Below are 23,844 nucleotides of genomic sequence, written 5' to 3'. Positions count from 1 at the left end.
TTGTTTTTTCTTTTTTATCCATTCTTATACCCTTTATGTCTTTTGGTTGGAGCATTTAGTCCATTTACATTCAGTGTTATTGAATGATGTGGGTTTAGGGTCATTGTGATGTCTGTAGGTTTCATGCTTGTAGTAATATCTCTGGTGCCTTGTGGTCCTTGCAATGTTTCAGTCACAGAATCCCCTATAGGATCTCTTGTAGGGATGGTTTAGTGATGATGAATTCCTTCAGTTTTTGTTTGTTTGGGAAGACCTTTATCTCTCCTTCTATTCTGAATGACAGACTTGCTAGATAAAGGATTCTTGGCTCATATTTTTCTTGTTGATCACATTGAAGATTTCCTGCCATTCCTTTCTGGCCTGCCAAGTTTTAGTAGATAGGTCTGCTACTACCCTTATGTGTCTACCATTGTAAGTTAGGGCCTGTTTATCCCTAGCTGCTTTCAGAATTTTCTCTTTATCCTTGTATTTTGCCAGTATCACTATGATATGTTGTGTAGAAGATCGATTCAAGTTACATCTGAAGGGAGTTCTCTGTGACTTTTGGATTTCAATGTCTTTTTCCTCCCCTAGATCAGGGAACTTCTCAGCTATGATTTGTTCCAGTACACCTTCAGTCCCTTTCTCTCTCTCTTCTTCTGGAAATCGTATGATACGGATATTGTTCTGTTGGATTGGATCACTTAGTTCTCTAATTCTCTGCTCATACTCCTGGATTTTTTTTATCTCTCTTTTTTTCAGCTTCCTCTTTTTCCATAATTTTATCCTCTAATTAACCTGTTCTCTCCTGTGCCTCTTCAATCCGAGCTGTGGTCACCTCCATTTTATTTTGCACCTCATTGAGCATATTTTAGCTCCTCATGACTATTTCTTAGTCCCAGGTCTCTTTAGCAATAGATTCTCTGCTTGTCCTCTATGCCTCTTTCAAGTCCAGTGATTAATTTTATGACTATTATTCTAATTTCTTGTTCCATTATATTGCTTAAATCGTTTTGATCAATTCATTAGCTGTCACTACTTCCTGGAGTTTCTTTTGAGGAGAATTCTTCCGTTTCATCATTTTGACAGTCCCTGCAGTAGCTCCAAACTGCAGGGCACTTCCCCTGTGCTGTTGGGAGAAACTTGTGTTGGTGGGCAGGGCCACAGTCAGACCCGATGTCTGCCCCCAGCCCACCACTGGGGCCACAGTCAGGCTGGTTTGTACCTTATCTTGCCCTCTTCCAGGGGCAGGACTCACTGTGGAGTGGTATGGTCTCTGTCTGGGCTACTTGCTCACTGCCAGGCTTGTGGTGCTGCTCCAATGGGATCTGGCCAAGGGCATATTAGCCAGAGTGGATCTGCAAGGTGCACAGGGGTAGGAGGGGTAGGCTTAGCTAGCTTTGTCATGGGTGGTCCCCTGCAGGAGGGCCCTGCAGCACCAGGAGGGAGGCAGGCCCGTTGGAGGGATGGATTCACAGAAGCACAAGTTTGGGCATTTGCGCGTTGCAAGCAAGTTTGGTGATAGGAACTGGTTCCCTTTGGAATTTCGGCTGGGGGATGGGAGAAGGATATGGCACTTGCCAGCGCCTTTGTTCCCCTCTGAGATGAGCTCTGTCTTCCAGGGCTCAACAACTCTCCCTCCTGGTGTCCTCTCACCCTCCCTGCTCTCTGAGAGCAGAGCGTTGACTTTTAACATTCCAGATGTTAAGTCCCCCTGGTTGTCAGAACTAATGGAGTATGGCCCATCTGCTTTTGCAAGCCAGACTTCAGGGGTTCTGCCTTGCCAGGCTGGCTGCCCCTCTACCGCCCTGGCTCCCTCCTGCCAGTCCATGTAGCATGCACTGCCTTTCCACCCTTCCTACCCTCTTCCGTGGGCTCTTGTCTATGCTTGGCTCTGGAGAGTCTGTTCTGCTAGTCTTCTGGTAGCTTTCTGGGTTATTTAGCAGATGTGGGTGGAGTCTTAGCGATCAGCAGGATTAAGTGAGACCAGCGTCCTTCAATGCCTCCATCTTCCATTGGAGCCAAGCTGATGACTTTTTAGAATATACTTCAGAATTGTTGCCCAAAGGACTGAATATTTATTTATCATTCCTCATTGGTTAACTCTGGCACTTCTGCCTTTCCTTGTGTGAGGCCAGCACATAGTCCACTGGTCAAGAACATTCTCAGGCAGAGACCTAGGAAACCACCAGCATGAATTGGAACTGTCTGTCAACATCTTCCCGGACAGGCTCAGAGGATACAAGTGTGGCATCAAAAGGGTTTTTTAATGGCTCCTTCTCTAGCATCTCTTCTTCCAATTAACCCGCAAACATAAGCCTGAACAGTACTCCTTGGTCCCTTCCTACTCTTTTTGTAGTCTCCCTGGGACATTTCATTCACTTATGTAGCTTCTACAATTGCTCATGTGTAAAATGGTGTGATGACAGCTTTTATAGAAGACATATCTTGATTTGTCTGTCCAGCTCTTTATCTTTTCTGGGAACTACCCCATCACCACTGTGTATTGTGGAAACATCTTCCAACCACGTGATTTCTCTGTGTCCTTGCCTGCTGGCTACAACTGATTGGTTCAGAGATGGGCATCACAAGCTGAGCCAACTGAATCATTTCCCTAGGGATTCATACTTAGGACTGAGAAAGAGTGCTGACACATATCAAGCTTGGGAGTTGTTGGTGGTCATATTCTACCAGGTGAACTGGGCCCAGTGTGAGCTGCTCTGTTGCTGTGAAGCATAGTGAAGCTGACCTTTGTAGAAGAGTACAGACAAGAGGTGGGAGAACAGTCCTGAGGGTGTTCAAGTGTGGTTCTAGTTCTTCCCGAGGTCATTCAGCTTCCTTGTCCATGGTTACTACAAAGTACCTTCTTTCTTCATTAACCTTCTACTTTACACTAACTTAAGCAAATGGGAGGAGCAGAGAACCAACTTGAAACAAATATGCTGTATGTTTATGAAGTCCTTATAATAACCCTATGAGATGAAGTGGTTAGCTCAATATTGACATACAGCCAGCCCTCAACAAATGGAAGCTATTCTTATTTTTAATAATGGCTCCTGCATCTCTGTTCCTACCTGACCTTATCCTTGACTTTTGGTAGTTTCCTGATGAATGTCCCCAACACCTCAAACTCAATAGAGTTGCATTTCCCACCTAAGACACCACACCTACTTTATATAAATGATCACCACATACCCAGAATTCTGTTCAGAAGCCTGAGAATGTCCTGAACTCTTTCTTATACCCCACAGCCAATCAAGTAACACTTTTGGTGAATTTGCCTCATACATATTTCTCAAGTTGATTCATTTCTTTACACTCACGTAACTACCACTCTGGTCCCTCCCTTATCATTTCTCATCTGAATTACAGAAATTATGTCTAACAAATCTCCCAACTACCATTATTTCCCTTTTCAATTTGATGTTTTTTCAAACTTTCTGTTAAGGCAGTGGAATCCTTTTTTCAATCCAAATCTTACATGAAACTCCAATGTATAAAACACACAAAATTGAAGCTACTCTGGTTAAAAAGAGAAGAGTGGAGGATGCTTAAGCCCCTTCTACCCAACCTTGTCCCCACACCCTGGCCCTTGTCCATCCCACAAGATGACATGAAAAAAGAGGTGAAGGAGGAGGAGCATTCAGTCCCAAAGATATCAAGGAGAAGAGCATTCCAGACAGAATTAACACCCAGTAGACAGACCCTAAGGAGCTGGGCAGGTTTGAGGAGCTCCTGGCCAGTGCTGATGGAGCATGCCGAGAAGAGGGAAGAGTCGTGGGACAACAGTGAAGGAAGAGACATGGTCTGATTAGGTAGGGCCTCCTTGGATACTGGGAGAACTTTGGTTTTTACTCTGAGCGAGATGGGAGCCAGTGAAGGGTTCTGAGCATAATTCTTCCTTGGTTGGACTTGTATCCTAAAAGGATCACTTGGACAGAATAAACAAACAAGCAAACAAAAAGCAGAAATAAACCCATAAATACAGAGAACAAACTGGTGGTTACCAGGGGGAGGTGGATGGAGAGATGGGTGAAGGGGTGTGGGAGATAGAGCTTCCAGTTACAGAATGAATAAGTCAGGAGAATAAAAGATATGATATAGGAAATATAGTCAGTGGTATTATTATAATGTATAGTGACAGATGGTAGCTACACTTGTGGCGAGCAGAGCTGCAATGCATAAACTTGTTGAATCACTATGTTGTACACTTGAAACTAATGTCACATTTTGTGTCAACTATACTTCAATTAAAAGAAAATGAAAAAATGAAAGGATTACTCATATCACTCTGTGGATAAGAGACTGTAGGAAGGTGATGATAAGAGCAGAGAGATCTGTGAAGAGGCTGTTGCAATGATTTAGGAGAGAGATGCCTAGCATGGTGGCAGGGGAGGTGGTGGTGGGGGTCCAGATTCTGTGCATATTTTGGAAGTGGAATCAACAGTATTTACTAAGGGATTGCATGTGGAGTAAAGGAAAGAAAGGTGTCAAGAAAGATAGTATTTTTTTTGGTCTAAATACCTAGAAGGATAAATTCCCTTTAGTGTAGATAGAGAAGGCTGCAGGTAGAGTGGGTGTAGGTGCCACAATATTGACTTTATCACAGGTGAATTTTTCATAATACTTTATTGACATTATTTCAGATTTTTGGCATAAAAATTTGATACCCAATTATTCATTTTTTAATATGAAATTTATTGTCAAATTGGTTTCCATACAACACCCAGTGCTCATCCCAACAGGTGCCCTCCTCAATGCCCATCACCCACTTTCCCCTCTCTCCCACCTCCCATCAACCCTCAGTTTAGTCTCAGTTTTTAAGAGTCTCTTATGGTTTATCTTCCTCCCTCCCTTTTTTTTTCCTTCCCTTCCCCCATGGTCTTCTGTTACATTTCTCAGGATCCACATAAGAGTGAAAACATATGGTATCTGTCTTTCTCTGTATGACTTATTTCACTTAGCATAACACTCTCCAGTTCCATCCACATTGCTACAAAAGGCTGTATTTCATTCTTTCTCATTGCCAAGTAGTATTCCATTGTGTATACAAACCACAATTTCTTTATCCATTCATCAGTTGATGGACATTTAGGCTCTTTCCATAGTTTGGCTATTGTTGAAAATGCTGCTATAAACATTGGGGGACAAGTGCTCTTATGCATCAGCACTCCTGTATCCCTTGGGCAAATTCCTAGCAGTGCTATTGCATACCTAATTATTCAAAAATCAGATCTACTAAGGGAAAAATTTTTCACTTTTCAGAAAAAATTGATTTAAATAATAAAAACAGTAAACCCTCATAGCATATCTAAAATGTGAATAAATTTAAAATAAATTTTTAGAAATACATTTATTACATAAAGATCAGACAAAGAAAATAAAGATGAGGCTGAGCAACATATAGTGAGAACTGCAGCACTTACTGCTTCGGTGCACACTGATCTTGATAGGTGGACTCAAAATGCCCTTCTGTTCTTGAATGTTCTGCTCTTATACTGAATACAATGATGAGTGCACACAACAGGTAATTTCGAAGCATCAGAGAAGAATCTTCTTAGAGGCTTAGGTAGAGAGGGCTCACCTGGCTTGGGTGGCCAGAATAGGACATTGTATACTTTATAGATGTAGAATCTACAAATATTCATGTTTTTAAACAACCGTAGAACAGTTGTATTGCATTTATAATATTGCACACCCAATGTCTAACACAAGCATAGCAGATTCCCCATACACTGAGAATGTATAAACGAATGAATATTGCTATAAAAGGCACATGCAGAGAGGATTGTGATAGCCCACATTGTTTTTATCTGCTTTTGACACTCAGCCACTGCCTTAAGGTGTCTTTAGATAGGACTGCTGACCACACTATTTCATTTTCCCTGTTCATTTGGCATAATTATGTATCCTCATCTGTCCCCTCAACTGTACCTACTGGAAATGTCTACAGCAGCAAGTTACAGAAAAACCTAACTACAGCAACTTATTTTGGAGGTGAACAGCCTAGGGATTGTACAAGAATCCAGCCTCTTCTTCAGCTCTGTTCTGCCATTCTTAGGTTGGATTTCATCCTTAAGCTTATCACCTCATGTTTTCAAGATAACAGATACACTTCCAGAAATTGCATGCTTACTCCAAGCAGAAGGAAGGAAGAGGAGATAAAAGAAAACAGTAACCATATCTACCTTCTTTTTTTACCCAGAAACCCTGAAGGTCCCTTTAGGTCTCATTAACCATAACTGTATTATAAGACTGGCTTTCACAAAAAAAAGCCTGGCCAAAAAATTATTTGTAGCGGATCATTCTGCTGCTCCAACAAAACCAGGGATCTGTTAAAATGAGGGAAATAGATATTAGGTAGGCAACTAATAGATCTGTTATACCAACTAAACTGTAAAGTCAATGGCCACTGGATCCATTGTTTTCTACTTTGGTCTTTATTGGGGACCCCCAAGTACCACAGAAGAGAACTAGACACTTATTGGCTGGGTGGATTCCAGTGACACCGAGCCAGGGAGTCTGTCCAAGGCTACAAATCTAGATAAGTTTTTCCTTTGATCTCTGGTACTTTCACTAACAACCAGACCTTCACCTTGAGATAAAACCACTGTGCTTCTGCCAAAGAGTGCTGCATGGCTCGTTAAGGGCTACCTTTAGCTGCCAAGACTCATCATCAAACTATCCTTGACAAATTTTAATTTTAGTTAAAGTAATTGGCCTAATATGAATCAGACTGACGGCCAGATTTCAGAACAGCCTCTAATAGTCCATAATATCCATGCTACCCAGGGGATTCAAGATGACATCGCCAAAGATAATTATTACAGGATGTAGGAGCTAATAGTGAGAGCTAATTAAAGGTCTTGTTTCACATATATTTCCTGCTTAAAGGAAGGAGATAGGGAGCTCTTGAGAGAAGTAATAGGTTTCTGGGGAAGGTAACTTCCCTTAGCAACTTAGAATGATGTCATGATTTTAACTTCAAAAAGTTTCTTCTCAGTACAGGGATAAGCCCCATGAAGAAAAGAGTTATAAATATCCAAACAACTTGGAGAAACTTACATATTAATCAAAGGGAAAGGCTAACAGGAAAAGTAGCATATCATATTATTAAAAGCACAGGTGTAGAGTAAAATGGACCTTGATTCAGATTCCAGCCCTGACACTAGTTTTGACACCTTAGGAAATTTATTTAAACCCTTGTAGTTGGTTTCTAATCTGGAAATTAATCTAATCTGACAGGCAATAGTGGTATCTTCACAGAATTGAGGCGAGAGTTAACATAAGATAATGAATGTAAAGCACATAGCCCAGACTTTGGCAAGTATCAACTGAACCTATTAAAGATGGTTATTTGGCAGAGTACATTGGCAAGTGGGCCAGGGTTCAGGCTACTAGGACTGCCCACACATCCTCGTGTCCCCACCTCTGGTTTCCACTGTGTACATTGAATTTTAGTGAAGATAAAGAATGCTATGTCCCAGAAAGCTCAGAAAAATGTTTATTCATTTATCTGTTGGTATAATAACTTATTGAATGCCTATTGTGTATGTATATGTGTGTGTGTGTGTGTGCACATGCATACACATATACATTACACACATACACCCACATGGTTCAACGGTGTGATCCCTGCATCTGGAATCTGTGGATCCCAGTAGAGGAGACCTGTGTGTGTATCAGTAGGTACAACACAAAGAAGAGGCTGCTGGCCACTGCACAAGAGGGACACGGAAGCACAATGAGGGTACAGGGGGAGGGTCTGGAATGGCTTTGTGGGGAGACATCAATTGAGCTGAGTCTTGAGGAGCTTCACTGGCACAGGTGGAGATCTGAGAGATCAACAACTCCAGTTAGAGGAGACAACAAGAACATGTAGGGCTATTTAAAAGGACCAAAAGTAATTCATTTTGACTACAGCTTTGGTGGTCAGAGCATCAGGGACCATTGTGAACATAGAATTGCTGAGATTCACTTATAGAAGGCCTCCAATACCATCTTTGGAAGGGCAGGAAAAGGAGGGATCTGCAGGCAGATTTGTAGAGTGGCAGATGGCAATTTGGGGGAGTTACATCTTGCAGGCCTCTTGGACTTTATAAAAGCAGAGCCTCATGAAGAAACATGTTATTTTACCTTTGGAAGGGTTTGGGCAAAACCCTCTCTCTGTCTGTGGGAGCAGTGGTTGTATGTGCCCTGGCACATGCGACTGGTGGTGTTTCTACTCTTAAAGAGCAAAGTTTTATGCTTTTATTGTTTTTTTTTCCCCTTCAACCATCTCCTAATTACCTCTGCATATTGTGAAAATATCATTGGTGGAGAATGGGAGGGTTCAGAATTTCCATCAAATGTCAGAATCTGCTTACCATGCCTCCTCCTGCTTCCTGGCTCCTGACTCCTGTTTTATGAGGTGCACCAGGCACAGACAGCAGGCAAAAATGTGCAGGGAGTTTGAAGCACAGATATACTGCTTCCTGAGCAGTCGATAAATCACATGTCTATCTCCTCCTCTCTACCAAGAAGATTTTCTTTCAAATGAAGTGCATGACCAGTGTTCAAAAGGGAGCCTTTCAACTTAATGGAAAACTGTGACTAATCAATCAGCCAAGGACTGTCACCCCAAGCAGCCCTGTGGCTAGAATCGCCCACCTACCCATTAAGAACAATTAGAGCTGCTCCATTAACATTCCTTTCCCTTCATCTCCTTCACTTGGACCAAAGCTGGCATCGTAAGGCGAGTTATAAACCACTGGTTTGGTTCATGAATTTTTTATTTCCTCCTTGCTCTCTGTTTGGAACTGTCAGGTACTCCTCCTCTTCCTCCAGGGCTCCATTTTTCTGTGACAGCTCTCCCAGACTAAGACTTGGAGCCCCTGGAGGTGAAGTGCCCACCTTGAGAAATGGTATTGTCTCTGACTGCCCCATGGTTGAGTGGTGACAAGGGAGAGAGACTTTTTGCACAGTGCAAGGGAGGGACAGAGGTCAGGGAAGGATGGGGGAACTCAGAAGTGGTGCCATGACCCTCTTTGTGGAGCCTGCCCAGTGCTGGGTGCACATCCTCAGAAACGACCACAGATGGTCTCTTCCATGGAGCATGCTCAGAAAGTCTCTTGGTGATAATTAGCTTCCTGCAGTAGCTGCTAAAGCTCATTTACCCACGATTAGGGAGGAATTGCTTTGCTTCAATTACCTCTTCCCAGCACCAATAAAGTGCACATTGGCAGCTCTGAGCTCAGGCACACACTCTCTTTCATGGAGTACCTCCAATTTCCACCTACAGCGATTTTATTATGGCAAAATATTTTACTTCTGATTAACTTGAAACAGTTTTTAAGTCTCTCTTTGCATTGAGAGATGTGAAGAAGTCAGTGAATGTATAGGTCAACCGTTTTGGGCAACAAATACAATCTTAGGAGTGGGGACTTGACCTAAAGTTCTTTAAAGCCCGGTCCCAAGATTTAAATGCCTTCTCACTCAGTCCTCCCTATTAGTTGAAATTTAACTGTTTCTTTGCTGACAAAATATATGTAGGAGATAATGTCTGTGGCTCACTCATACTCCCTTGAGTCTTAACATCTTAATACAGCCTTACAACTGCCTGAGCATTTTCTCTGGAGGCCAGAATTTATTCTTCTTACATTTTGGAAGACCAGAAGAGCAAGATAATGCCCTCCAGGAATAGGTGACAATGAAGGATGGATTGAGTTGGTGTGTAAATGCCCCAGTCCCTTTTTCCCTCTGGTAGATAACTCTGAAGATGGTGTTCTGCACTGGCTCTTGGAGTTCCCCAGAAAAATCAAGCCTTAGTTGTCTGTAGTGGTAATTAGCTCAACTCACCTTTTATTGGTTACTTCCTGCTCTATCTTACTTTCCTACTCTCTTCCCTATGTTTCCTGAGATTACCTTCTAAATAAATTTCTTACTCTTGAATCCTTGTCTCAGCATTTTTTTCTGGGAGAACCAGACAGAAAAAAATTTCATCAAGAGGAACAGAATATCTAGTCTGGGTCTTGTTACAGTAAAAAGGCACAGGATTGGGGGCAAAATTTCTGAGCCCCGGGTTAATGATTTACATTGAGCTTCATAGAAAATAATTCAAATGTTGGGCTTAAGGTTCAGCAAATTATAGGTAACATCTTCCTAATATGCATTATGAAATTACAATAAGATGTGGGGAGATATTTGGCCTGAAGGAGCTTAACTATTTGACTCTAGTCAGTGTGCTGAAAAGGATGCATCATGCCTTGAAATTCATCTGGTCTGATCTTTAAAATAACTGGGCAGACAGATCATAATGGGAAATTATATGTCTTGGCAGCCCAAGCAGATTGGGTGATGATCAGTCAACTGTTTAAAATTAACTATTTGTTCTTCCTTCTGTAATTTTTGCATTAAAGCTCTACTATGTGCATTGCACTGTGTGGATCGTGGAGGATGAGAGGGAAAGGAGACAGAGGACCTGCCCCCAAAAGACTTATGATTTTCTGATAAGCAAAAACTAAACTGGTAGACCCAAGGTCTTATACCTTCTCTATCTCTCTGTGACTGTGGGCAAGTTACTTCTCTTTTCTGGGTAATAATTTTCCATATGAAAAATTAAAAAAAATAGAGGACTAGATAATCTCTCATTGCCCTTCCAATTCTGATATTCTCTAACTCTTGTTTCCCAGTATTTCTAAGCAACATTTTGCACATTCTGTCTTTCAGAGATGAAGTCTTGGTATAAAGTTAATACAGAAATGTTTTCTATTTTTAATTTTTAAAAAATAGAACTACCCTATGACACAGAAATTGCACTTCTAGATATTTATCCAAAGAATAAAAAAATGCTGATTCAAAGGGACACATGGACCCAATATTTATAGCAGAATTATCAACAATAGTCAAATTATAGAAAGATCCCAAATGTCCATCAACTGACGAATGGATAAAGATGTGGTATATATACCCAATGGAATATTACTCGGCGATCAAAATGAATTAAACCATTTGCAACAATGTGGGCGGAACTAGAGTGTATTATGCTGAATGAAGTAAGTCAGTCAGAGAAAGACAAATATCATATGATTTCACCCATGTATGGAATTTAAAAAACATAACAGGCAAACCTGGGGGAAGGAAGGGAAAATAAGAGAAAAACAGAGAGGGAGCCAAACCATAAGAAACTCTTAAATACAGAGAACAAACTAAATGTTGTTGGTGGGATGTTGGCTGGGGGGATAGGCTAAATGGGTGATGGGCATTAAGGAGGGCACTTGTTGGGATGAGCACTAGGTGTTATATGTAAGTGATGAATCACTAAATTCTACTCCTAATACCATTACTACACTATATGTTAACTAGCTTGGATTTAAATAAAATTTAGCAAAAAAGAAATGTTTTCATATTTGTAGTCTATGACACAAATACTGTGATTAGCATTTAAAGTTTATATAGTTTTTTAAAATGTTTACTTATTTTGAGAGAGAGACAGAGTGTAAGCAGGGAAGGAGCAGAGAGAGAGGGAGACACGGAATCCAAAGCAGGCTCCAGGCTCTGAGCTGTCAGCACAAAGCCCAAAGCAGGGCTTAATGTCATGAACTGCGAGATTATGACCTGAGCTGAAGTCAGATGCTCAACCGACTAAGCCACCCAGGTGCCCCAGGTTTATATAGTTTTAAATGTAGGTAACATAATTTTTCTTTGCAGGTAACATAATGTTAAATATCATCATCAACGATGGATAATTTGATTGAACTCTTTTTTTAATGTTTATTTTTGAGAGAGAGGGAGAGACAGAATATGAGCAGGGGAGAGGCAGAGAGAGAGGAAGACACAGAATCCAAAGCAGGTTCCAGGCTCTGAGCTGTCAGCACAGAGCACCATGCAGGGCTCAAACTCACAAACCGCGAGATCATGACCTGAGCCGAAGTGGGATGCTCAGCTGACTGAGCTACCCAGGCACCCCATAATTTGATTGAACTCTTTAATGGGAATTTAAGTATTTGATTTTTTTCACTATTACTTTATTGTAATAAACATCCTATTGGATGTATTTCTTTTGCACTTTGTATAAAGGTTTCTACAGGGTAAAATAGCTGCATGTGGGAATTCTAGGAGAAAGGGTATAAACTGCAAAAATGCTAATGGATATTGCCAAACTGCCATCCAGTGTAAGTCTTAATTACTACATCTTTTAATGTTTCCCCCTCCAACTTTATTGAGGTAATTGACATATAGCATTGTGTAAGTTTAAGGTATACAATGTGATGATTGATATATCTATATATTGTGAAACAATGACCACAAAAATTAGTTACATCCTTGTCTACTCTGACATAAATTTAAGGAAGATAAAACAAAATCTGATATGTGAAAATGGCTTTGATTGAATTTTTAAATTTTATTTAAAAAAATTTTAATGTTTATTTATTTGAGAGAGAGAGAGAGAGAGAGAGAGAAGAGAGAGAGAATGAGAACAGCGGAGGGGCAGATTGAGAGAGAGACACAGAATCTGAAGCAGGCTCCAGGCTCCAAGCTGCCAGCACAGAGCCAGATGTGAGATCCCACAAACTGTGAGATCATGACCTGAGCCCAAGTCAGATGCTTAACCGAGTCACCCAGGCACCCTGTGTTGACTGCATTTTAACTTTGTCTTTAAATATGAGTGATAGTCACCATGGTTGTTATTTGTTAGCTATTTTATTTCTTCTTTTCTCTGTGAATGTCTTTCTTTTTGATTTGTTAACACATTTATCTATTAAGCCTTCTGTGTGTTTAACGTGTTGCAATTATTTTACAGTTATATTTTGTTTTCCCTTCTGATTTTGGTTTTGCTTTCTGCTACTCTGAAATTGAAAAATTTAATGTAATCAACATGGACAGTATTTCCCTTCATAACATTTTGTTTTTATGGCAAAACTGATTTTTTCTAAGACAATAAATATTTTCACTTGTGTTTTTTTCTATTGTTTTCTAAAAATTTCAGCTTTATTGTGGTATAATTGATATATAAAGTTGTAAGATATTTAAAGTGTACATGATGGTGATCTGATATGCCTATATATTTTGAAAGAATTTCTCTCATCTACTTAATTAACACATCCATCACCTCACATTAGTCTTTTTTCTTTTCTTCTTCTTCCTTTTTTTTGGTGAGAATATTTAAGTTCTACTCTTTTAGCAAATTTAATTTATAATTGTTATCAATTATAGTCAACATATTTTACATTAGATCCTTAGACCTCATTCAGCTTCTAGCTGAAAGTTTGTACATTTTTACCAACCTTGTCCTGTTCTCTTATCCTCCAGCCTGTGGCAACTGGTTTTCTACTCTCTGTTTCTGAGTTCAGCATTTTTAGGATTTCACATATAAGATAGCTTGTTATATTTGTCTTTCTTTGTATAGCTTATTTCACTTCTGACATAATGCTTTCAAAGATCCATCCATGTTGTCCCAAATAGCAGAATTTTCTTCTTTCTCATGGCTAAATAATATTCCATCATATAGTGTGTATATCTATATCTATAAGTTATTTAAATATATTATATATATAAATATAGTGGGAATATATTGTTTCCATATCTTGGCTACTGTGAATAACACTGCAATAAACATGGGAGAGCAGATCTTTTGGATATCCTCTTTTCATTTCCTTTGGATATTTACTTGGAAGTGGGATTACTGGATATATGGTAGTTCTATTTTTAATGTTTTGAAGAAGCTCCACACTGTTTTCCATAGTGGCTGCACCAATTTACATTCCCACAAACACAACACAAGTTTTCCCTTTTCTCTACATTCTCTCCAACACTTATTTCTTGTGTTTTTGGTAATAGCCATTCTAAAATGGATGGGGTGGTATCTCAATGTGTTTTTTTTTTAATTGTATGATTAACACTATATTTAACTTCAATATTTAACAATGGACATTTTTTCTTTTTTCTTTTTTTGGTAGTAAATCATTTCATATACAATTTAAATCACTCATCCTATCAGATTCCTCTCTTTTCCTCCTAAGAGAAAATCACTATTCCTTTTGTTCAAACTTTTATACTTCTACTACATATACACTTATTTTTATTTAATAATTATTAAGTATTTTTGGAATTTACAAAAATTATTTCACCTTACAAGTATAATTTTAAAATTTGATGTTCTATCTTTTCTTTGTATTTTTGAGGTATAGTAGACAATGTTATAATGTTACAATAATATATTAATTTCAGGTGTACAACATACTGACTTGACAGTTCCATATATTATTCAATGCTCACCATGATAACTATAGTCACCATACAATGTTATTACAATATTATTGACTATATTCCTATGCTGTACTTTTCATCTCCATGACTTATTTATTGTATAACTGGAATATTGCATCTCTTAATCCCCTTCACCTATTTTACTCATCCTTCTCCTTTGGCAACCATCAGTTTGTTTTCTGTATTCATGAGTCTGTTTTGTTTGCTTGTTTATTTATTTATTTATTTTAATTCCACATATAAGTGAAGTCATATGGCATTTGTCTTTCTCTGATTGTGTAATTTCACTTAGCATAATACCCTGTAGGTCCATCCATGTTGTTGTAAATGGAAAGACCTCCTTTTTATGGTTGAGTAATATTCCACTGTATACATACACCACATCTTCTTTATCCATTTATCTATTGATGGATACTTTGGTTGCTTCCATATCTTTTCTACTGTAAATAATGCTGCAATAAACATAGGGATGCACTTATCTTTTCAAACTAGGGTGTTCATTATCTTTAAGTGGATGCCAGTAGTGGAATCTTGGATCATATGGTAGTTCTATTTTTAAATTTTTAAAGAACCTCCATGATGTTTTCACAGTAGTTGCACAAATTTAAATTCCCACCAACAGTGCATGAAGGCTCCCTTTTCTCCACATCCCCTCTTTATTATTTCTTATCTTTTTGATAATAGCTATCCTAACAGATAAAGAGTGATATCTCATTGTGGTTTTTATTTGAATTTCCCTGACGATTATTAGTGATGTTGAGAACCTTTTCATATACTTGTTGGCCATCTGTATGTCTTCTTTGGAAAAATGTCTATTCAGTTTCTCTGCCCATTTTTTAATTGGGTTTTTTTTTTTTGGCTGTTCAATTGCATGAGTTCTTTATCTATTTGGATATTAACCCTCTATCAGATATATAATTTGCAAATATTTTCTCCCATTACAAAGGTTGTCTTTTAATTTTGGGGCACCAGACATGTGCACAAACTCCTTCCAGGGAGACATCAGTGACCTGAAGTGGGCCACTGGGGGAATGTGGAGATGGCATCCACTGGCCTCCTCAATCTCTCAGGAGAATTGCAGTCAGCTCTTAGATGATGCGTGCTAAATAAGAAGCCTGACCCTGAAGTAGCTTTTGAAGTATGCAAATAAAGCTATGTCAAAATAGCCCTCTTTCAGGAAAGATTGGGAAATGGGTATGTCTGTCTGCTCCTTGTAGGCTGAGCCCTGGATTGGGGGGGGGGGGGGAGGGTATAGCCAAAGCTAGTCTTCATGATCTTCTTAAAAATGGTTCCTTTGTTACAGTCTTATGAGTATCATGGGTGCAAGCTTCATTTGTTTTCAGAGCTAGGTATTCTGGGGACCTGTCCTTCAGGTGTAAGTTTTAAAAGTTAGGGTGCTAGATATTGGGTCCAAACCTTTGCTCTTCAAGGAGTAGTTGGGAGTTGTGGGTTCCCTCCTGATTATATATTGCTGCGTGGGGAGTAGTTCATCTAATCCATAACAATTGCTCAGTTAGTTTCTAGATTTCTTTCAAAGGGAATTTCTCCATGTGTAGTTGTAGATTTGTTGTGTGCATGAGAGGAGGGAAGCTCAGAAGCCCTCTATGTTACCATGTTGGACCAGAACCTCTTCCTAGTGTTTTTATGGTTTCATTTTTTTGTAAATATTTCAAATATTTTTGAAATATTTTGTAAATATTTCATCAATTAAGAATTTATTTTGGAAAAAATTAATGAGTGAGGGATACAATTTATTTATTTTTTCTAGATCACTAATCTGATGGCCCAGTGGTGTTAACTGAACAATCCAGATTTCCTCAGTGAATTGAAATGTCATCTCTATTATATATTAAATCACCAGGCCCACTTGAGACTATTTATATACTCTTTTTTTTCTATAATTTGACTATAATGTGTATAGGTGTGGACTTCTTTGGTTTTATCCTGTAAGAGTTTATTGAGTTCCACAGATGTATAGAGAAAAGGTTTTCATACAATTTGGGAAGTTTTTGATTATTATGTTTTCAAATATTCTTGCTGCCTTTCTTTCTTCTCCTGTGATTTCTCTTATGTTTATGTTCGTATGTATGATGTTGTGCTATGTGTTTCTGAACTTCTTCATTTTTTCCTCATTTTTTTTCTTTCTGTTTTTCCCTGCATTGTTAGGATCTTTTAGGCCAATATCACCTTCCCAACTACCCTTGAAATGTGCTATTGTTTTAGAGTTAATCTTTTGGCTAGGGATGGGGGACAGTTTCAATGGCTTTCCATTGGTTTTCTTCTCTATGATCTCTTCTATCCCAAATACCAAGGCCCCAATACGGGTGTTGAACTCACTCAGGAGCTAGGTGCACACTACATGTGAGCATTCTTTGAGTGGACTGACAGCTGGAGGATACTGACAGATACTGACAGATACTGACTTCCAGTATCTGGGGGAAAAGGCTCCCTCTTTACAGAGGACCTGTGTGGTGTATTTTTGTGTTTATCACAATTTGATCTTATTCGCTAAAAACTTTGATGTGCATACCTGCATATAAAAACATACATATATTTCAGAAAATATGTAAGGAAGTACTATATTATAAACCATATAATTTAGGGAATGATTAAAACTACTTGTTTTTGTCTTAGTTTGGTTTCCTGCAGAAGCAAACTCCAATTTAAGGACTATCCAGGAAGCACAAATGAGTGACTGGGAAAAGTGAGACAGAGGAGGGAAAAAAACCCATAAAATGTATGTAAATGAATGGCTTACTGGAGATCCATCTGACCAAAAGCCCTGAAAGAAACTGTATGGAATACATCTGAAGTTGTCCACCAGAAGGCAGGGAAATTGAAGCATTTATTCCCTTCTATCTCTATTGGTTGAGGATTATCCCTTGTGCTCTGCCAGTTCCAGTTTACACTCGCACTTAGTGGAGTTAGCTCTGGTGTTGCTGGAGAAAGTCCTTAGGAAGACACTAAGAGGTGCAAATTTTTGAGGCAAGAAGCTGTCACCATTTTGGAGCCATCTGTCACAGCTTCAGGTGACCTCAAGTGAACTGAGGGAATTGAAGCCATCAACAGTATCTGCTATAACTTTATAAGTGATTCTAGAAAGAATTAAGTTTCCAAATATATTTGGAATAGCAAAATAACTTATGTAAATTTCCACAAGCTAGCTTTGGATAATGGCAGGAATAATTCAGATTGAAGGTCAATTTCAGATCTTGTACTAGGCAGATATATGATGCTACCAGCCAGAAATATGTGGGGACTTGAGCAGCTTGCCCATTTAAACCTTTTTCTTTCTTTCTTTCTTTTTTTTTTTTTTTTTTTTTTTTTTTTTTTGCTTCAATAATCAAAGGAATGCTTGGTTAGATACCAATCTGTGACCAGCAGGACCTTGGGCCCATCTCTAGTGCCAGGGGTCCTGCTCTTAGCTTTGGTTCAGAAACATGTCCAGCATCATGTCTTTAATATCTACTAGTCAAGACTCATTGAAAGACTGCCTTTTAATGCATAGATTCTCCATTCCATTTTCTTTTATGATTGAACATAATTAAGGAAGCTTTCTTGATGACAGCATCCTTTAGAGAACTTTAAAGAAAGTCTGGTTTGTAGTGAACAAACCTTCTCAGGTCATTTAGTATGAAAGATAGACCCAATTGCCATAGTGGATTAATCAGGGGGACTAGAGAGAGAACACAGTTTGTTTTCCCACTGTATCATACCTGTGTGATCTATTTTCCATATCTTGGATTCAGGTAGGCTTGTTTTAAATACTTTCCTTATCTAAATTTTCACATGAGTACTTATACCTGTGAATGTGCATCACAGTGCCACATTGCCTAGGGAAGAGGGCAGCAAGCCTCCAAGATGTGTCATGATGTGCAGGAACCTTTGTGGTGTGACAAAGCTGCAGTTGGTAGAGATCCTAATGAATCTGGCATTCTTTTTTTTTTTTTTTTAATTTTTTTTCAACGTTTTTTATTTATTTTTGGGACAGAGAGAGACAGAGCATGAATGGGGGAGGGGCAGAGAGAGAGGGAGACACAGAACCGGAAGCAGGCTCCAGGCTCCGAGCCATCAGCCCAGAGCCTGACGCGGGGCTCGAACTCACGGACCTCGAGATCGTGACCTGGCTGAAGTCGGACGCTTAACCGACTGCGCCACCCAGGCGCCCCTTTCTTTTTTTTTTTTATTTTTTTATTTTTTTATTTTTTATTTATTTATTTTTTTTTTGAATCTGGCATTCTTAACAAGGAAACTGCACATCTCCTGTTTCCTACCTACTATATTCCTTTCAACTCTATGAATGGAAAACTAAAGTTGTCCTCATTCTAGGGTCTTATCTGTAATCTTTGCCCACAAAAAGATGCAGGATAGCGTTGATCAAGAAGTAGAGAGGAGACAGAGTAAGTGTTACTGATTCAGAATGGTATTGTTTCTGAATTTGCCCAAGATTAGGGTCATCAATTGGGGTGAATCCTAACTCTTTCTACAGAGCAATAAAGTCCCTGAGTGGGGAATCTTCTGAGTTTCCAGTACTCTGTAAAATATTTTTAATCATGCCACCTTTCTTTTTATAGGAAAAGCAGAGTGATATTTTGTGTGTGGAGTTCATAACTTAACAACATTCTCTCAGCAGAGTAAGGACACTTGCTCCATATGTTTGCTTTCATTATTAATAGCATGTTCACATTTCAGATGAATGTTATGCCAAATTAACCTAATTATGCATGGCATCTAATTTTCTGAGTGATAGGCAAGCCTTTAGGGGCTTTTTTTTTTTAATTGTGAAGAACACTCAAATTGCAGCTGTGAAGCTTTGGTAGGGATACAAGTGAAAGAGAGATAACAATCTGGTGGATTTCCAAGAGGAATCCTCTAAAAGAGGGAAAATCTATTGTCCTTTTTATTTAATAATCTCATCTAGGCATATGGGTTTGCATGAATATTACATCATTCAAAAACATCCTTTTCCAGACTTACTCCTTATTTCTTTCCTTTGTATCTTTGCTCCATCTCTGAATAACTATCCAAATCAGGTATTTTCCAAATAGGTTTGCTTCAGTTGTTAACTGAAAACAATTGCTGATGGCTGCCAGGAGTGATGTTGAGAAAGACTCTGGGACTGTGCCTTATTTAACAAGAAACACAGTGTGCCCAATTTAAGATGTCTGCTCATATTTGCCCACCTTTTCACTGTTCTTGATCTATGGGACCCCAGTCCTACTCTTGTCATCATCTTTTCTCATTTGGACAGTGCCACTGCAATCCCAATTATGTTTCTGCTACCATGATTGTCTTTGCCCCACTCTTGCCTCCACACAGCTGCCAGATCCCCACTGAATCTCATTAGAAGCACCAGGACTTGACTGAGAAATTCTTCATTGAGTAGACTTGTCCTGTACATTGCAGGGTGTTTAGCATCCCTGAACCTCCCTAAATCCCAGTAGTATCCTCAAATCATTGTGACAACCAAAAATATCCCTACATGTTTCCAAATGTCTTCTGGGGATGCCCATACTGCCTCTGTTGAGAAAAATCCATTTTTTCCATGTTAAAATAATGTAATGATAAAAAAAATACCTAAAAGTGAATGTTTCTATGACTTCACATTTTACTTGGGTTAAATTCCAACTCTTCACCATGACTTTCAGACTGCTGTGTTTCAACCACTTTGACCTTGTATTTCAAGACCACATCAAGCTTTGATTCTTTTTAGTAGCTTTTCACCATATCTGTTTCTATGCCTGAGTGTCTGCCCCATCACCTCTCCCTAGCCCTAATTTTCACCTGTGGGCTCCTTCCCTTCCTTCAGGTCTCATTCGGCTTATCTATCAGCTCCTCAGACAGCCTTACTTGATTCTGATCACTTTATATAAGTAGGCTCTCCCACCCCTGTTTTCTTCCACCACTGCCTTCTATTTGTTACCATTATAGCATTTTCTCAATTTGTAATCCTATATTCATTTATGTGTTGGCTTTACTCTTTGTCTTATGTCACTAGCTCCATAAGGACAGAGACAAAATCTATTTGGATTATGACTTTATGACCTGGAAGATATCTGCAGATGGCTGGTGACTGTAGACACCTCTAATGGGTTTGAAGGGATATGCTACAGAGGGCAGCTAAGCTCATTTCCCAGATGTGTCTGGAGGATACCAAAAGCATTTCTACCTCAATTTGGTGCAATAATACTTGGCTGTAGGAACAAATAGATGGTGCTCTGTTTCTAGTTACCAAAGTGTCTTAGACAGCCCTCAATAAGTGGCAAGGAAAAGAACTTCTGAATCTGAGTTTGGAAATAGCCAGGAGAGAGCTTTTGGGTCTGAAGGAGACATGTGGATGTCAGAGTCCCTGTGGATCCACTGCCTCTGCCATTCCAAGATTTAATGAGAACAATTGCCCTGTCCTTCACCTTTACCCTGGGATATCTGAGATCTGAGATCTCCAATCCAGAAAAAGGAGTGGGCAGGAGAAAACACTGACTCTTCACCCTGAAATGTCTGAATTTAGCTGGGAGAGAATTAGTGTATCTAGAAGTAGCTAGGTTAAGTTTATGCACCAGGCAAAATGGAATTTAACCCCAAAACTGAGTTCAGTTATAGAAAGTTAAATTTTTGCACACTGAGCTTTGTGATGGAAAATTCATAGCATGTGTAATGATAATAAATGTTAATAATGACTATTCTGATTTATACTCTATAGCAGTCACATCTCTTTGGTTCTTACAATGACACATTGAGGATATACTAGAGCTGGGCTCTGACTCTAGGTGTTCTTTCTTTGGCAGCTTGTCTCCTTGTTACTGGGCCTCGTGCTGCATCTTGGAGCTCTCAGGGGAGATTAGAATTTTAGATCAAATAACATGAAGGCTGTCTGTCTTGGAATCCTGAGTTAGGTGTTTGCTTGCCTAAATAACCTATTGTGGGGATCTTTCCAGAAGAGATGAGTGGAGATCTTGGATCTGTGGATGGTATTTCCTTGAGTCTCCTAGGCTACCAGAAGCTTGAGATCTCTCGCCATTTCTCCTTGGTCTCACTCTATCAAGATGCAGGATCAGGGCTGCCTGTGCTTGGATGGGTTTCTAGCAGCCTCTCTGGCAGGAGGGTTTGAGACTGAGAGAGGTCTGTTGATAACTATGGGCTGAGGCTGTATTACAAACACCCATGTGCTGAACGCAGAGACTTGAAGGAGGCTCTTAAATTTCTCAGTACCTGTGTGCTCTGCATGGGGCCAGATGGGGCACTGCTCTGTGCAGGCCTCTCATCAGGCCATGAGAGCCTGTTACAGGCTGCTAGTTTTAGCACCAAATCTTACATGCTATTGTCAAGGGTCTCTCAAACTTGAGGTTGAATGCTGAAATTAATACTAACAGTGTTATCATCAAAAGGAATGTTTGGTGAACATCTATTGTATGCCAGGCACCAAGCTAAATCCTTTACTATATTAGCTCATTTAATTCTTGTAATAATGCAATATAGGAGATACCATCATTGCTTTCATTTCAGTGGTGATGATTTGATACTTAGAGATATTTGGAAATAATATCCAAAATCACACAGCTGAACCTTGGACTATCTGGCTTTAGAGTGGGATTCTAAATCACTGGGCCATACCTTACTATCATAATCATGGCCATCATGATTGCCCCTATGTGTCAGGTACTGTGCAAAGTGCCTTATGACTAAAGGAAGCTCTAAAGTTATATATGGGGTATGCCAGCAGACTTTCATAGGTAAGTCCACATCACTGCTAACAAAACCCTAGGGTCAATTGTTGACACCTGAGCTAGACTTATCAGCGTGAGCATCAGAGGTGTGAAGGTACCACAAAGGCATTGGCTGTCCTTCAAATTGTGATTGGACTTGTGCATTGTGCACTGGACTGTACTGTTACTCCTGTGGGCAGAGCAGAAGTTGCACATTCACTTGGGTCTCTGGATGAGGCTCTCATTGTCACTGAGGAATCTACAGCCAGGGCAATCCAGAATTGACTGATTTATCTCTGGAACCTGTTATTATTTTGCCTAGTAGGTATTGCTGTCTCCATTTGACAGATGGAGAATTTGAGACCCAAAAACCTTAAGTGAGGTATCTGAAGATGTATAACTAGTAAGTGACAGCGCTGAAATTTGTCTGTTCTGTACTGGTGCTCATGTTATCTCCATTCCTCTGGTGCTCAATTATTATCAATATCAGAAATTTTCCTCTTTCAATTTTCTTCCCTTCAGTATGATGACAATAAGACAGATCTAAGTGGCTTGGGAAGAAACCACTCCCTCACAACATATATATGCATGTCTTCTATGTGAGATTGTGATTAGAGCTATTTAAATAATATGTCCATATAGATTTCCCCTTTCTTTCCAAATCTGTCCCACAGAGGAAGTTAGGTGGTTAAAGTTTATTGGTATTCCAATGGTACAGTTTGCAGCAATGTTTTTCAGTTGATCAGAATTATCTGAGGCATTTTTGAAAAGTACTCATGCCTGGGTCAACTCCAGAGTTTTGGCACGGATGGTGTGCAGAAAAGAAATCTGTGTTTTTATTTTTTTCCACTTTTTAATTAAGCTTTTAGATTCCAATATAGTTAACATACAGTGTTATATTAATTTAAGGTGTACAATATAACAATTCAACAATTCTGTACATTACTCAGTGTTCATCATGAAAAGTGTAGTCTTTAATCCTCATCACCTATTTCACCCATCCCCCCATCCACTTCCCCTCTGGTAGCCATCAGTTTGTTCTCTATAGTTAAGAGTTAAGAGAAATCTGTGCTTTTAACAATCCATACCCTCCATATGTTTGGTAGCTACTTATGAAGAGGACAGAACCTTGGCTTATGAGCTTGGAGTCTTGGATTCCTAACAGGGTCTCCGTGATTTGCTTCATAACTTTATTTTTTTAATGTTTGTTATTTGTTTGCTTGCTTATTTATTTATTCAAAACAGAGAGAGAGAGAGAGAGAGAGAGAGAGAGAGAGAGAGAATCTCAAGCAGGATCCATGCTGTCAGTGCAGAGCCCGATGAGGGGCCTCAATCTCACTACTGGTGGATCAGGACCTGAGCTGTTATCAAGAGTATGACACTTAGTCATCTGAGTCACCCAGGCACCCTGCTTCATAACTTTAATTACATAGCATTTTCTGTGTCAAACTTTGTTTCCCCAACTATCAAATAAGGGTAATTGGAATAAATCAGTGGTTCCAAAAAGGTTTCCTACAGGATTAATATTCCTGGCATATGTGTTCTCTTTGAGCTGTACAGAGGCAATATTAAAAATACTTCACACGTATGCAAATGCGGGTCATCAAGAAGATGCTGGCCGTGATGGTGAAATAAGATTCTTGAGGTGATTTGTTGGTTAGAATTTGTTGACTAATCCTTTAGTTACCAGATGATGGAACACACTGAGGTTTGTGGGGCAGACCAGGGAGCCCAGGGTTGTGGTGGGAGTCATTTGGAGGACCTGGGATAATGACTACTTACCAATTCAAATGTAAGGATGTCACTATTTTGACAACCCTTACAGCAGAGCTGGTGAGTGCCAGATGACTACCAGCCTTACCTGTATAGTAATTTTGTTATTCTTTATTATTATCATTTGTTTTTATTATAGTTA

General features: G+C 39.3%; 1 long non-coding RNA gene across 2 annotated transcripts in view; it reads left to right on the top strand.

Annotated features, from left to right (window-relative positions):
- LOC131499492 (uncharacterized) overlaps positions 1-23,844 on the top strand; it is a 95,408-nt gene that overhangs the window by 68,465 nt on the left and 3,099 nt on the right. For both annotated transcript variants that reach the window (XR_009255912.1, XR_009255913.1), the window contains one exon: positions 16,861-16,963. This is a non-coding gene — a long non-coding RNA (uncharacterized LOC131499492). The remainder of the gene's footprint in view (positions 1-16,860; positions 16,964-23,844) is intronic.

Source organism: Neofelis nebulosa, chromosome 17, assembly GCF_028018385.1.
Source record: "Neofelis nebulosa isolate mNeoNeb1 chromosome 17, mNeoNeb1.pri, whole genome shotgun sequence".
NCBI classification, from domain to species: Eukaryota; Metazoa; Chordata; class Mammalia; order Carnivora; family Felidae; genus Neofelis; species Neofelis nebulosa.
Note: the sequence above shows the minus strand (reverse complement) of the source record. Positions and strands in the feature narration are given on the sequence as shown.